The 14,165-nt window shown below is 46.2% G+C and overlaps 1 protein-coding gene across 5 annotated transcripts in view; it reads left to right on the forward strand.

Annotated features, from left to right (window-relative positions):
• TENM4 (teneurin transmembrane protein 4) overlaps positions 1-14,165 on the forward strand; it is a 772,055-nt gene that overhangs the window by 655,000 nt on the left and 102,890 nt on the right. The window lies entirely within an intron of this gene.

A 14,165-nucleotide genomic window follows, 5' to 3' on the forward strand; every position in this document is an offset into this window, starting at 1 on the left:
GAGCAAGCAGAGGCTACGTACACATCACCCCACCCCAGATGAGTGGCTCAGCAGTGATACAATGGGACCACCTCAGACAGCCAACATCCCTGCCTGTCCAAATGGCCTCACTGCCTGAGGTTTTCATCAAGGCTCCCCAGTAAGTCACTACTGACTTGGGGTGGATGTTTTGCAGAAACTTAGAGGCTTTTGGTGACTGATCCCCATGCCCACAAGCCATCCAATCCCTCTCGAGCCATGTTTTATTGATTACAGTTCCATATGTAATGATGTCAGGCATGTGAATAATAGCTCTGCGTAATGCAAACTTAATATTCAGGGTTATCTCATTACAAAGGAAACCCTGGTGCAGTGTGAAGGTTTGAATTAAAGGGCAGGAGATGAGATATTAAATTTAAGGCATAAGGGAGACTGCATAATTTGTTTTGTTGTCACTCAGCAAAAGGCTTTGTAAACCACAAGTCTGGGCCAGGACCCAGACTGTGAAGTGGAGACTGCCTTTTGCAAGCCTCTGTTTTATCATATTCACAAGAACAGTACAGCTACAACAAATAGCCAAGCCAAGACTGTGATTATCTGCTTCACAGCAACTGGGATTCTGATTGAATACTTAAAATACTTCTGCACATCTGGCGTGGCAAATGGACCAAATTATCCCTTTAGAAAAGATGGGGAAAAAAACTGGAGAACCATGCAAAGAGTGCACACTCTAAAACAAAGATCGCTTTTTGCCTCACATGAAACTGAGCATCACGGTACTTGTCTTTCCTATGTGCAGCTGACACGGGGCAGCAGTAAAGTTCATCGCATCAGATGTGTAAAAATATGGTAAACAGAGCCAAGGATAATCCCAGTTTCCATGGAAAAAAAAATAACCAACAGAAATCCTGTGGAGCTTTTAGAAACAGAGAAGGAAGGAGTAATGACATACAGTGCAGAACACAACAGTGTAACATCACAAAGAGCATGGCCACCCTCTGAGTAGGCTGCTGGAACACCACCTCCTTGTACCTCCTGATTCAAGGTGCTAACTTTAGAACCAGGTTACCTTCACCTTGAAACAAGCTGTTTGTCACCTTGCCATTGCAGGACAGCAGATGTAGACAGGAGAGACAAAAGGCATCGATGTGTTTACAAGTGAGTGCACATCAGCTGCTAAGTTGCATTTGGTGAGCTCATGTGGAGCAGTGGTGTATGCAGAGCAACAGATAGGTTGTAATGGGTTGCCTTGTGACAGCTTTTTCATGTGTCAGAGCCCACAAATGAGTGTTGACTTCACTCTTGGTACACTAAAACTAGTACATGTACATGGTGTGCATTACAGCTTACAGATAACTATAATAGCACACACTGTTATTCCTTTGATTTTGCTACATCACTGCTAAGGGCTCTCCTCAGATGAAAAGTGAAACAGTGGAAAACACCCTCTTGACTTGGTTTTTGTTAATCATTTGTGAGCTCAAATCTAGAACTTCAACCCCTGAGATGTAGGGGCATCGGCAGTGGTGAGGCATTTCTGCTCTGAAGCCCGAGTTCCTTGTGTATCACAAGGATCTGAATATAGTTACATGGACTTGTGAAGAAAGGCTGCTTCTTTACCTGTTTCATAGTTGTTATGCTGATTTCTATAGCAAGACAGCTGGAGACATTTGTAGAACATCCATAGGATAATTTATACATATGACTGTATAACTCCAGCACTTATCCAGTTATCCACCCACTCAACACAGTTCTAATTGCATCAGGTTGCTCAAAATGATGTCCAGTAAACTCCTGAACACCTCCAAAGATGGATATACCACCTCTCTGTACAGCCTGCTCTAGAATATGGCCATCCTGACAGTAATAATTTTCCTCCTAATATCTAATAATAGTTTTCCATGTTCCAACTTAATGCCTGTTGCCTTTTGTCCAGCACCATCTGAGGAAAACAGAGTATACGAGCTGGCTTTTTCGTTCCCCTTCATGTTAACTTGGATCTCTAATAGGACATATATATGTTTCATGTGTGACAGCAGCCTTTGGATTTCTCAGCTATCCAAAGGGAACTCAAACAACACTGGTCACCTGTGTTTAGAACTGAGCCCCTATTTAATGCAGCCACTTTGTCACCACAAACATTATACCCTGAGAAACTGCTGCGCTTAGAAGCTCGCTGAAGAGATGAAAGCCTGAAGAGCCTCTTAAAAGAGCATGTAGCATGTGTATGAGCACTATAATTTCTCCCTCTTTTGGGATCCTGTCACAGTTTCTGGAGTGATGCATGCTCAGGGCTGGAGAAAGGTGGGTTTTTTTGGCTCCCTGTAAAGGATTACAGGGTTATTGCCAAATTTGTCTTCATATGCGCATGAATACAGGCAATGGAGATTGTAGTCCTTTCATGAAGCTTTAGAAGTCAAACATCTGAGCTAGTCACCATCAGCAGAGAGGAGCAGATTTAGGGCATCATCTCTCTGAGTTATTTCAGGTGTTACCTTGCAGGCCCCTACTTTTGGTGGATGACTGCTGCCCTTTGAGGCACTTTCTGCGCAGAGCAGCATCTCTTGAAGCTGAGACACCGCTATGGGGGGAGCTTCACCCTGCCCGAGCTCGTGGGAAGCTGGCTCCTGCACTGTGGTATCGAGTGTCTGCTAATCAAGATCCCTGCAGCCGGAAATTCCTCAGGATGATGGGAGCTGAAGCCCAGCCTAATCATACCCTGAGGGACGCGGGTCCCAAATTACAGGGTGTGTTTGCCTCTTCAATCTGGAGCTTTCTCAGACAAACAATAACAAGCTGGGCACAAGTCACTGGGGCAGAGATGCAGTGAAACGTAATCTCTGTTCGGCTTAAAACAGACGTGTCTTGGAAAGCAGTTCCCTCTCCGCGCACCAGTGTCATTTGTCAAAGCCAGCACTTAGGTTTCACACCCAAGGCCACTTCATTTACACTTTTAAACACAAAGCCCATCAACTTGAAAGGAGTTGTAGCAGGTAACTGAGCGTAGGTGATGATCCAGTATCAGACAAGGAAAAACAGTGCGGTGAGAGAGCTTTAACAATCTGGGTGAAAGGAGAGGATTTTGCACGTTTGACCTGCGAAGCCACCTGTATTACCAGAAATGGGAGGTGTTTCCTTAAAACAAGCTGAGAAAAGTGGTTCTTGCCTCTCTTTGGCAGAAAATAACCTCTCTAATTCATGGCTGCAAACACTCGCTACCTGAAAGCAGGGCTCTCAGCCCCCACTGAGTGCTCTGTCATGTGCTTGAAGAATAAGAAGTTTGAAGGTTTAAAAGACCAAGGAAATTATCCTCTGTGACAAGTCCTAGAAGTGGAGTTAAGGGCATTTGACAAAGCCTTGAGAAGAAGCTGATATTGCATAGCCTATATATGGATTCCATTTCATTTAGGAACATAGTGTATGGGAATAACAGGGAAGAGGAGAGGATATTCTTCACAGCAAAGCTGTGTTAGCGATCTTTGCTCATGGGAAATTATCTATCTGTCTGATAACCTCCATATTGAGAGCCAGAGAGTTGGCAAATTCCCCATTTCGCTGTCTGGATACACTAGAATGTCCTGAAACCATGGGAGAATTACAGATATAAAGTAAATTGCTCTTTTGGTCTAAAGGTTCTGTCTGATCAACACAGGAACTTCACTTGAGGGCCTCTGTTATTGTTTTGGGCTTTTCCAGAGTAGCCAATTCTTCCAGGTAGGGTAAAGCTGGCTCTTTGGGAGATGGAACCGACCGCATCCTTCATTTCCTGCTTTGAACAATTCCAGTGGCTAAATAACTCCTGAACTCTGCCCCTGGTGAATCTACACTTGTGAAAGGCAAGAGTCTTTCTCAGGTGAAAAATATGTCTGGAATATGAATGTTCCTGATACTGTCTAACACTTCATGTTCATTGGAGGTTGATGTTCAGTTGTCTGCTGTTCTCTGCTGCCTCTTCCCAATTTAAACACATCCAAAGGCTTGTATTAGTGATTAATGCAGGATAATTTGAATAGATAGACGGGTGGAAGGATAAATAGGTAGGTGGGTAGATGGATGGATAGATAGATAGATAGATAGATAGATAGATAGATAACCTTTCCAGTCAAATAATGCTGTCCTATCCTAATGTATATTACGTGGAAGTATAGGAGCTTCATTTCTCTGTCACCTGGTCAAGGCTCTTTGTTTGGGAGTGAAGAAAATAAGTCATCCTATTCTCTTTTTCTGCAGGAAGTGTACTAGTGAAGCTTCTGCCCCTCAGTTTCTGTCTCATTCATCACAGCTACATGCAATGCTTTTAGCGTAGGGTGAGCAAGGATTCCAAGGTACACATGGGCCCATTTTGCCTTTGCAAGTTTAGACTGTGGCCCACCAGATGCTACCCAAGAGCTACCAAGTGGAGCAGTGCTTATGCTTTCCTTCTCTCCATCCTCCTGGGCCAGAACAACTAAATGCTGCCTTAGTCTTCCAACCCTGGAGCAGTGAGCAGGTCAGAGGCACCATGGCACTGCACAAGGGATTTTAGCTTTTCCTTGCAGCCCTGAGTATTCGTTATTGCTGCCTCTGAAAACCAGCTCTCACTTCAAGGATGATGTAATTCAGGAATGGATTCAATACAGTTTCTTTAACTGCACCATAGCCCATTGGCACAACTCCACACAGTAATCATGGCTTGGAAGGGACCTTAAAGCTCAACCAGTTCCAACCCCTGCCACAGGCAGGGACCCCTTCCACTGGAGCAGCTTGCTCCAAGCCCCTGTGTCCAACCTGGTCTTGAGCACTGCCAGGGATGGGGCAGCCACAGCTTCTCTGGGCACCCTGTGCCAGCGCCTCAGCACCCTCACAGGGAAGAGCTTCTGCCTAAGAGCTCATCTCAGTCTCCCCTCTGGCAGGTTCAAGCCATTCCCCTTGGCCTGGCCCTACAGGCCCTTGGCCAAAGCCCCTCTCCAGCTTTCCTGCAGCCCCTTTAGGCACTGGAGCTGCTCTCAGGTCTCCCCTTCAGGAGCCTTCTCTTGTCCAGGCTGCCCCAGCCCAGCTCTCTCAGCCTGGCTCCAGAGCAGAGCTGCTCCAGCCCTCGCAGCATCTCCATGGCCTCCTCTGGCCTCGCTCCAACAGCTCCACGTCCCTCTTGTGCTGCTGCCCCAGAGCTGGATGCAGGACTGCAGGACTCATGAGTCCATCATGTCTTACTTGCCCTATTCAAGGGTCAGGTAGTGCTTGTAGTAAGGTGAAGCCTTGCAGAATGCTTTAGGTCAGCAGCATTTCAAATCCTTTGGCAAGAGAAACGCTGGCACTGCTCACTGGCCTTCTTAACACCCATGTGTCCACCATCTGTCCACCACACGCCAAATAACGTGTTTGAGAGCTGGCAGGAGTCTGCACTGCTCCTTGCCAGTTCTTAGGGTTACACCTGAAGGTAACGTCAGCATTCTAAAGGGACTTGCAAAGAATCCAGGAGAACCCCAGCACGCAAACCTTTGGCTTTGCAAATGCTGGAGCTGCAGGCAAGGTGGTGGTCTGCTTTTTGTATCTTCCTTTTCTTTGTTCACACTGCGAGGCTTTTATAGCCCAAGAACGTTGTCTCCTGGGCATGGTGTGGGAGCTGCCTGCTTCCTCGAAACCATAAAGAATGATGCACTGATGTGCTAGTTACAGGTAGAAAGGGAAATGTTGAGATCTGAACACACCTGGGAAAACAGCCATCGTAAATTATCATTTACCATCGCAGACAGAGCCAGGCAAACAGCAGGGTCATCTTGGAGGAGCCACAAAGCACTGCGAAGTCTGCTGTACCCGGGAAGATTGGATAGCTGGTTTAATTTGTTATAAATCACCCAGCTTCTCTTCCTCTGTCTTATGATGACCATTCTTCAACCTTTCCTCAAGCAAAAGACCAAAATGACTGGTTCATGTTTTCAGGTTTCAGCTCTTTGCTGGCTCTCTGTTGGATAGTAACATTTGGGGATCACCTGCTGCCGGCTGTTAGCACTGTCAGGAGGTTAGTGTGAACCTACGTGTTACAGCATCCAGAAGCAGGTGTAGTTGGTTGTGCCATTAGACAGGAGGATGGGTTGTGATCTGAGGGTCTAAAGCAGTGGCTATGGGTTGTCTTGACAGCTTGGGAGAGTTCCTGGTACTTCTGACTAGTCCTTAATAAAATGCCTGGGCTGCATCAAAAGCAGCGTGACCAGCAGGGCCAAGGAGGTGATCCTGCCCCTCTGCTCTGCTCTTGTGAGACCTCACCTGGAGCATTGTGTGCAGTTCTGGTGTCCTCAACATAAAAAGGACATGGAACTGCTGGAACAAGTCCAGAGGAGGCCACGAGGATGATCAGGGGCTGGAGCACCTCCTGTATGAAGACAGGCTGAGGAAGTTGGGGCTGTTCAGCCTGGAGAAGAGAAGCTGTGTGGAGACCTCAGAGCAGCTTCCAGTGTCTGAAGGGGGCCTATAGGGGTGCTGGGGAGGGACTCTTCGTCAGGAACTGTAGTGACAGGACAAGGGGTAACGGGTTAAAACTTAAACAGGGGAAGTTTAAATTGGATCTAAGGAGGAAATTCTTTCCTGTTAGGGTGGTGAGGCACTGGAATGGGTTGCCCAGGGTGGTTGTGAGTGCTCCATCCCTGGCAGTGTTCAAGGCCAGGTTGGACACAGCCTTGTGTGGGATGGTTTAGTGAGAGGTGTCCCTGCCCATGGCAGGGGGGTTGGAGCTGGATGATCTTGAGGTCCTTTCCAACCCAAACCATTCTATGATTTATGATTCTAATAGATGAAGAAAGAAACCATGAAAGTCTCCTCTGTGTTGTCAGAAACCTACCGCTGCCTGCTGAACTGAGGAAAGTTACTCATGGGAAGGAGGCAGTGCTGGTGTGTGAGATGTAACAAAAGGTGGCATGAGCCACCTTCAGAAAATAGGGGCTTGGACATGCATTTCACAAAGCATTTCTGCACCTGAAAAGATGTTTAAACAGAGTTTGGGCACCAGTGCTCAAAGGAGGAACTCAGGAAAGCTCTACCAGACCTACTTTAGCACCCGAAGAAAACTGTTGACTCTCTGGGTAGAAAGTCCCCTTAGAAACCTCAGGTTTCACCCTGACTGCGCTCAGGGTGCGTAGACTGCATGGCCAGATTCCTCTTGCCCAGAATATGAGAAACAACCCTGTATCCGAGCCATGTGAGCCCGCTTTCCAAGCTGTGCTCAGATGATGGCTTGAATTGCCTTGGATTCAGTCAGCAGAAACCAGGGTAGTGTAGGGTGATCTCTTCAGCAGTAGCTTAGCACTTGCAGCACTTGCCAGGAAAGTGAGAGATCTCGAGACGAGGATATCTCAGCTGCTGGAGGTGTGAACCCACTGCTCTCACTAAACATTTCTAAGCTCTGAGTCCCTTTCTCTCAGAGGAATCACTTTTGAGAGGTGTTTTGGCTCGGGTTCAGGTACGGCGTTGCATGCCCATTGACCGGGTTAAGCAGCCTATACTTGCCGCCCTCTCCTCTGCTGGGTAGGGCCCTCACATTCCTTGCTCAGCTTCATGAGTTTCACTCGAAACACCAGTTTCCTGCTTTCTGCTCTGCTTTACTGGCTGTGCAATGTGTAATTCCCTTTAAGAGCCTGCCAGGAGAAAGGAAGAAACCCATGAAGCCAGCTGCATCAACTGTATTCTCCAGAGCAGTGATGAGCTGGAGGATGCTGTGAACTTGTAGACTCTAAACACGTTATTATAGCTCTGCTTTATGCCCAGCTAGTGGTGATTATCATGTGTTTTCTGTCATTTCCTCCTTCCACTTCCCTTCTTCTTCATTTCAGATGCTTTTTGAACAAGAATGTAGCTCTGCATTAGTCTAAACCTTTTGCAAAGTATTTCTCTAGTGCCTGGCACCGCAGAGCTCTGCTGCTGCACTAAAGCCCAAGGAATCCTGTAATTCAAATACACGATTACTATTACATCTGACTATATTATTTGGAACTTGCAAACATGTGCTGAGCACTTAGGGAAAGACGTGAGGGTAATTCCTTTCCCAGGCAGCCAGCACTCTCATTTAAGGAGGATACAACCAGGGAGAACCTTATTCAGGCAAAATCAAAACAGAGCAGGTGGGATAAGAAAGAGCGAAGAGAACATTAATCAGCCCCATGATCACAGGGGGCTGACAGTCGTGTTGCTTTTGTTCCTTACTCTGGTTTCCCTTTGATTCCTCATAGTGGGGCCGAAAGCTACGACTCTTTTGTTGACTAGGTAAAATTGCTCTCTGTGAAGCACTGGAGTAAAGCCTATATATTCCCCAAACCTAATTGAATTGAGTGTCGGTCCTCAGCTTGGGGCACAGCATCATTACTCCTGTAAAGCTCCATGAGCGCAAGCATTCCCATGAACAATAACTTGCTTTTTGTACAGAAGCACTGAGCCATTCCCTTAGTGTCTGTTTCACCAGAGTCTAGACTAGAGCTGGAAGGGTAAAACCTATTTTTCTCTGTGGTAAAACTAACACTGTGTTAGCTTTACCTTTGTGCATCTTCATCAGACCTCAGAGCAGCTTCCAGTATTTGAAGGGGGCCTACAAGGATGCTGGAGAGGGGCTCTTCATCAGGGACTGTAGTGATAGGACAAGGGGTGATGGGTTCAAACTGAAACAGGGGAAGTTCAGGTTGGAGATAAGGAAGAAGTCCTTTACTGTGAGGGTGCTGAGGCACTGGCACAGGGTGCCCAATGAAGTCGTAAATGCTCCATCCCTGGCAGTGTTCAAGAACAGATTGGACAGAGCCTTGGGTGCCATGGTCTAGTGTGAGGTGTCCCTGCCCATGGCAGGGGGGTTGGAACTGGATGATCTTAAGGTCCTTTCCAACCCTAACTATTCTGTGATCCTATGATTCTATGATTTTAAACCCTTCCCATCCAGACTCTCCCAGTAATACAGCCAAAAGTATCACAGAACAAGACAGTGCCTCCAGAAAAAGTGATAATGTTGTCTGGTGAATGACACAGAAAATGAAAGATAAGAACTGGATGAGGTGAGAGACACAATTAATTGTATAATTGCTGCTTTTTATGCTTTCACTGGCAGTGGAAGACAATGAGGTTTTATTGTTATTTATTATTACGGTAAATGCTCCATCCCTGGCAGTGTTCAAGGCCAGGTTGGACAGAGCCTTGGGTGCCATGGTTTAGTGTGAGGTGCCCCTGCCCATGGCAGGGGGTTGGAACTGGATGATCTTAAGGTCTTTTCCAGCCCTAACTATTCTGTGATTCTATGATTTTCTTTCTAGCTTTGCTTTGCCATGTACAGTTCCTCACAGAGGCTCTTCCCACTGCAGTCAGTAGCAAAAAGTCTCCTGATCTTTAGCAGGAGCATTCCTTGAGTTTGTCATCCCAGATTTTCCCTAATAAGGCTCCTTAAGCCGACCTCCTCCCTCCTGCCTGTGTGTCCACAGGATGCTCTCTGTGTACCAACAGCTCCATCCCTGCCTGTTGCTTGCTTGTCCCAGCCTGACACTTGACATGCAGCACCTGCCAGAGTCTGCTTAAACACATAATAACACCTCTGGCTGAAGGCTGTTTGCATTCTGCTGTTGCTGTTAGCATGAGGGATTTCTGTTGCAGCATCCATAATTCTGTAGCAATGCTCAATTATTCAATCTAAGATGCTGCCCATTAAATCAGGCAACACAATTGTGGGGCCAGGAAAAGCCACGGCTCATTTGAAATGTTATTAACTCTTGGCTGCTCTTGTTTACTGCAGAAGCAGCCTCTCAAAACCAGCCCTTTGCTGCTGTACAGAACCGTCAGCCTTGACACCTCGCTGCTGCTGCATGGTGGTGGGTGAGGGACTCGGAAGCTGAAGTGCATGGGGCTTGAAAGAGGAATGAGACTGCTGTGGGATTTATGAGCACTTTGCAGCCAGCAAGTGCAGCAGCAACCCGGGGAATGCAGGGACAGCATCCCTATTATGTTCAAGAGTAATTCTTTTGCAGGACAGTAGTGGCTGTGAACACAATTAGTTTTGATTCTGAGGAGGGAATGCATCGTGCATCTCATAGTTTAGAGGTAAGCCAAAAGAGCTGCAATAGGAGTTCAATAGGAAATTTGCCTATCAGTTTTTCCTGTCAGTTAGTGGCTGGTTGTGTGCACTGGCATCTTAAACCATTCCTAGCAAAAGAGGCTTTCATAGAAGCTGGAGATTCTGGATGGGAAGGCTGATGGGCAAGGAAGACAGTCACAAATCCCTTTAGTTACTCAATGCCTGCTTCATCCTCTGTACCCTGGTGGGAAGGAACATCTCCTGTTTAACCAACCCCCAGGCAGCTGTGGTGCTTTCCAAACCAACCCTGTTCTGCCATGACAGACCTACAACAGGCTGTTTTTGGGCTCGGATCCTTCTAGGGGCACCTTCCACTGGAGCAGCTTGCTCCAAGCCCTTGTGTCCAACCTGGCCTTGAGCACTGCCAGGGATGGGGCAGCCACAGCTTCTCTGGGCACCCTGTGCCAGCGCCTCAGCACCCTCACAGGGAAGAACTTCTGCCTAAAGTCTAATCTAAATCTTCCTTCTGTCATCTTAAAGCCAAGGCCAAGGTCTTGCTCCAAGAAGGCACAGATAACTATTGTTTAGTCCCTTCCGTGAAGCAATGCTTGCGTAGAAAACAGGCTGAAAATGCATTGGGAGATGCAGGTCTTTAATGAGAATTATGGGTATATCGTTGGGTTTTCTTGACTCTTCAGATCTCTTTGCAAATGTTCTTCCCTTTGAGGGTGCTGAGGCGCTGGCACAGGGTGCCCAGAGAAGCTGTGGCTGCCCCATCCCTGGCAGTGCTCAAGGCCAGGTTGGACACAGGGGCTTGGAGCAAGCTGCTCCAGTGGAAGGGGTCCCTGCCTGTGGCAGGGGCAGGAGCTGGATGAGCTTTAAGGTCCCTTCCAACCCGAACCAGTCTGGGATTCTATGATTCCATCCACAACATACAAGCTAGATGCAATAATTCCAAAGTAAACCTCACTGTTTTATGATACACAAGAGCACAGAGTATCTGATCAAAGTGGACTTGGTCCCCTAAAAAATAATGTTATCTGAATAAATTGGAGCTGCTTTATCCTCAGTGGCAGAAAAGGAATGTTTTCTGCTGAGCCCAGCTCATTCTCCTTCGTGTCTGTCCCTGTCTGAAGGGAATGAGTCAGCACTCACAAGATAACCTCCAGAGGACCCATCCAGCATTCCTTACTCTACGATTACATGAGTCTTGGTGAAAGATGCAAACCGTTGATCCCACTATTTACCAGATGTGGCAGTGTCTTGCCAATGGCTCCCTTTTCACAAGGCACTGATACGATTCACCCCATGGTAACTCTGAGATTGCAGAAGGTATTTATTTCATGGCTTTATACAAAGGAAGTGTGACAAAAGAGCTTTATTTTCTGCAGGACTGCCAAAAGGACTCATGTGTCTATAGGGGATGCATAAAGCATCCTAAAGATGTGAAAACTCTTATTCCATGGAAATAACAAGGAACACAAGAGATGGTTTAAAATCTGGCTCAGTGACAGGTCTTCAAATTAATTTGTTAGCTGAAAGGCACCCATGATTGTTTCTGAAGGGATCCCTTGGAACTGGTTGCTGTATCCAACCCTATTCAGCATTTTCAGCATTGTCTTCAAATGTAGTTTAAATGTCTCTTGGCAAAAGCTTCAGGTCACCTAGAGCTTGATACGGTGGTGAACAGTGTACCTGGATAATTGGGATACAGTGACCTGACTCACATCAAGACAAGGTGACAATCCAACCTAATGTGTCTTAATGCAGCAAAATGCAAGATAATACCCCTGAGAGCCAGGAAAGCACGTTCTGCTTATGGGTTGTGAGACTCTTGAGAAGCAATGACTCAGAACAGGATTTAGAGGTCACTGGAGATCATTGTCTCAACATGAGTTCTCAGTGCAAGCCTGTTGCTGAAAGGCTATGGTGAACCTTAGAACTATAAAACACCCAAAGTTGGGATGTGGTCTCTCTTCTGTACCCAGTATTGCTGCTGCCACAGTTCTGCATCCAGCGTCGGTGCCCACACATCCCAAATGATGTGAAATTACTGGAAAGGGATCAAAGGATGGTGCACACAATATCCAGCCACTGGAAAACAGACCTTATGGTGAGAAGCTTAATCTTCCTCAGCTGTTCAGAGAAAAGGTTTGGAATGGATCGTTGCTCTGTGTGGAGGGACTTGCACATGGAAAGACATCTGAGCATGCAGGGCAGAAGAAAACATCGGTAACCTTGCAGATAAAGGCAAACCAAGTTCCAGGAGTGGGATATTGGAGTTAGAGAAATTCAACCTTGAAATCAGATGCAGTTTCCTAGCAGTAATTAAGCATTTGAATAGCTTTCCAGAGGAAGTGGTGGACTCACTGTAATCAGCTGTCTTTGATATATGAGACATCTTTCTAAAAGACAGGCTTTAATTCACTTCTTGGGGGAAAAGAAACGAACAGCCTGTGTATATAAGAGGTCAGACAAGCTGATCATAGTAGCCTCTTTGACCTTAAAGCATATGAATCACTGAAATCCCTCTAAGCAAGACTTTAAACCTTGCATGGAGCTATTTCAGCAACACATTTGTTCTCTGCTCTGAAGAGCCATGGACATATTATGGCTGTAAGTAGCATAAGGGAGCTGCCCTTTTGAAAACCCAGAGCTGTATCAATGTGTCCATAACTGAGAACTTATAGTGCTGTATATCTGTACTATTGGACCTACTGGGGTTAGGAATCCACACGTGGATCATGGATCTCTGTGGCTTTGCTGCTGCAAAACTTGGGGTGCAGAAGCCACTGGTCCACGTTCACCTCCTTTAGTTACCTCTCTCTGAAAAATGTGCAGTGGTTCCTAAGGAAAATTCACCTTTATGCTTTATACATTTCAAAGGTGTTTTGCATTACGACTTCACATTGTTCTGTGAGATTGTACCTTGCTATATTCTCCTTCCCACGTTTGTTTTTGTCTATTTGGACCATTAAAAGAGGAGTTTTATTTTGCTCTGATGTTATTTTCTATTAATCCATGCAGCTCCCTGAACACTCGCTCTTCATGGGCAGGGAGCTTCTTACTAATGTCACTTTATCCTCACTCTTCTGATGGATCCAGCGAGAGATCTCAGGGCATAAGAAGTCATAGCTGTGGCTATCTCCTTACAATTCACTGTAAGGCACCACTTGGTTCACTTGTGGACCATACAAGAAGAAAACAATATTCAGATGGGGACATCACTATTTATGATCTGGTTTGTAGCTTAACTCTTGCTGTTCTGCGTGGCTCAGACAAAAATGGCCTTTACATTTTCTAAGCTGAAGAAATGCTTTGCCCTGAGACTGCTGTTGATATTAGAGGGAGTTGAATAGCTAAACCCCAGTTTGAGCTCTTGAGGACCTTAATGACTTTAAGATGTCCCTGCCCATGGCAGGGGGAGGAACTAGGTGATCTTAAGGTCATTTCCACCCTAATTATTCTATGATTCTATGATTCTGTGTCCATGACAAACCTCTTTGGTGTCATTACCCTCAACAGTATCTGAAGGGGGTTACAAAGATGCTGGAGAGGGACTCTTTATCAGGAACTGTAGTGATAGGACAAGGGGTGATGGGTTCAAACTGAAACAGGGGAAATTCAGGTTGGATGTAAGGAGGAAGTTCTTTACTGTGAGGGTGCTGAGGAGCTGGCACAGGGTGCCCAGAGAAGTGGTAAATGCTCCATCCCTGGCAATGTTCAAGGTTGGACAGAGCTTTGGGTGCCATGGTTTAGTGTGAGGTGTCCCTGCCCATGGCAGGGGGGTTGGAACTGGATTAACTTAAGGTCCTTTCCAACCCAAACCATTCTGTGATTCTATGAACTTATTCCTTCCAGGCCTGAAACACATCAATTGAAAGGCTCATCTACAGATGAGTCCTCGGCATTCCCACCTATGCAAAACCTTGTGCTGTGCATCTGTTCTTCAAACATTTATCTACTGTTTCCTGCAAAGACAACGTTTTCTTGCTGTCTTGCAGTTTCAGGTCCCAAAACACATTTCCAATATAAAAGGCAGGGTAATGAAGAGCTATGGCACAGCTGGTTTGCCATCTCCTCAGTAGAGTGTCTGTGGCCTTAGAAAACATTATTAATGTGTGGAGAAAATGACAACAGTTTATCTTGCTTGAAGCTGGAGTAATACAATATA

The sequence above is a fragment of the Lathamus discolor genome, chromosome 4 (genome assembly GCF_037157495.1).
Source record: "Lathamus discolor isolate bLatDis1 chromosome 4, bLatDis1.hap1, whole genome shotgun sequence".
NCBI classification, from domain to species: domain Eukaryota; kingdom Metazoa; phylum Chordata; class Aves; order Psittaciformes; family Psittacidae; genus Lathamus; species Lathamus discolor.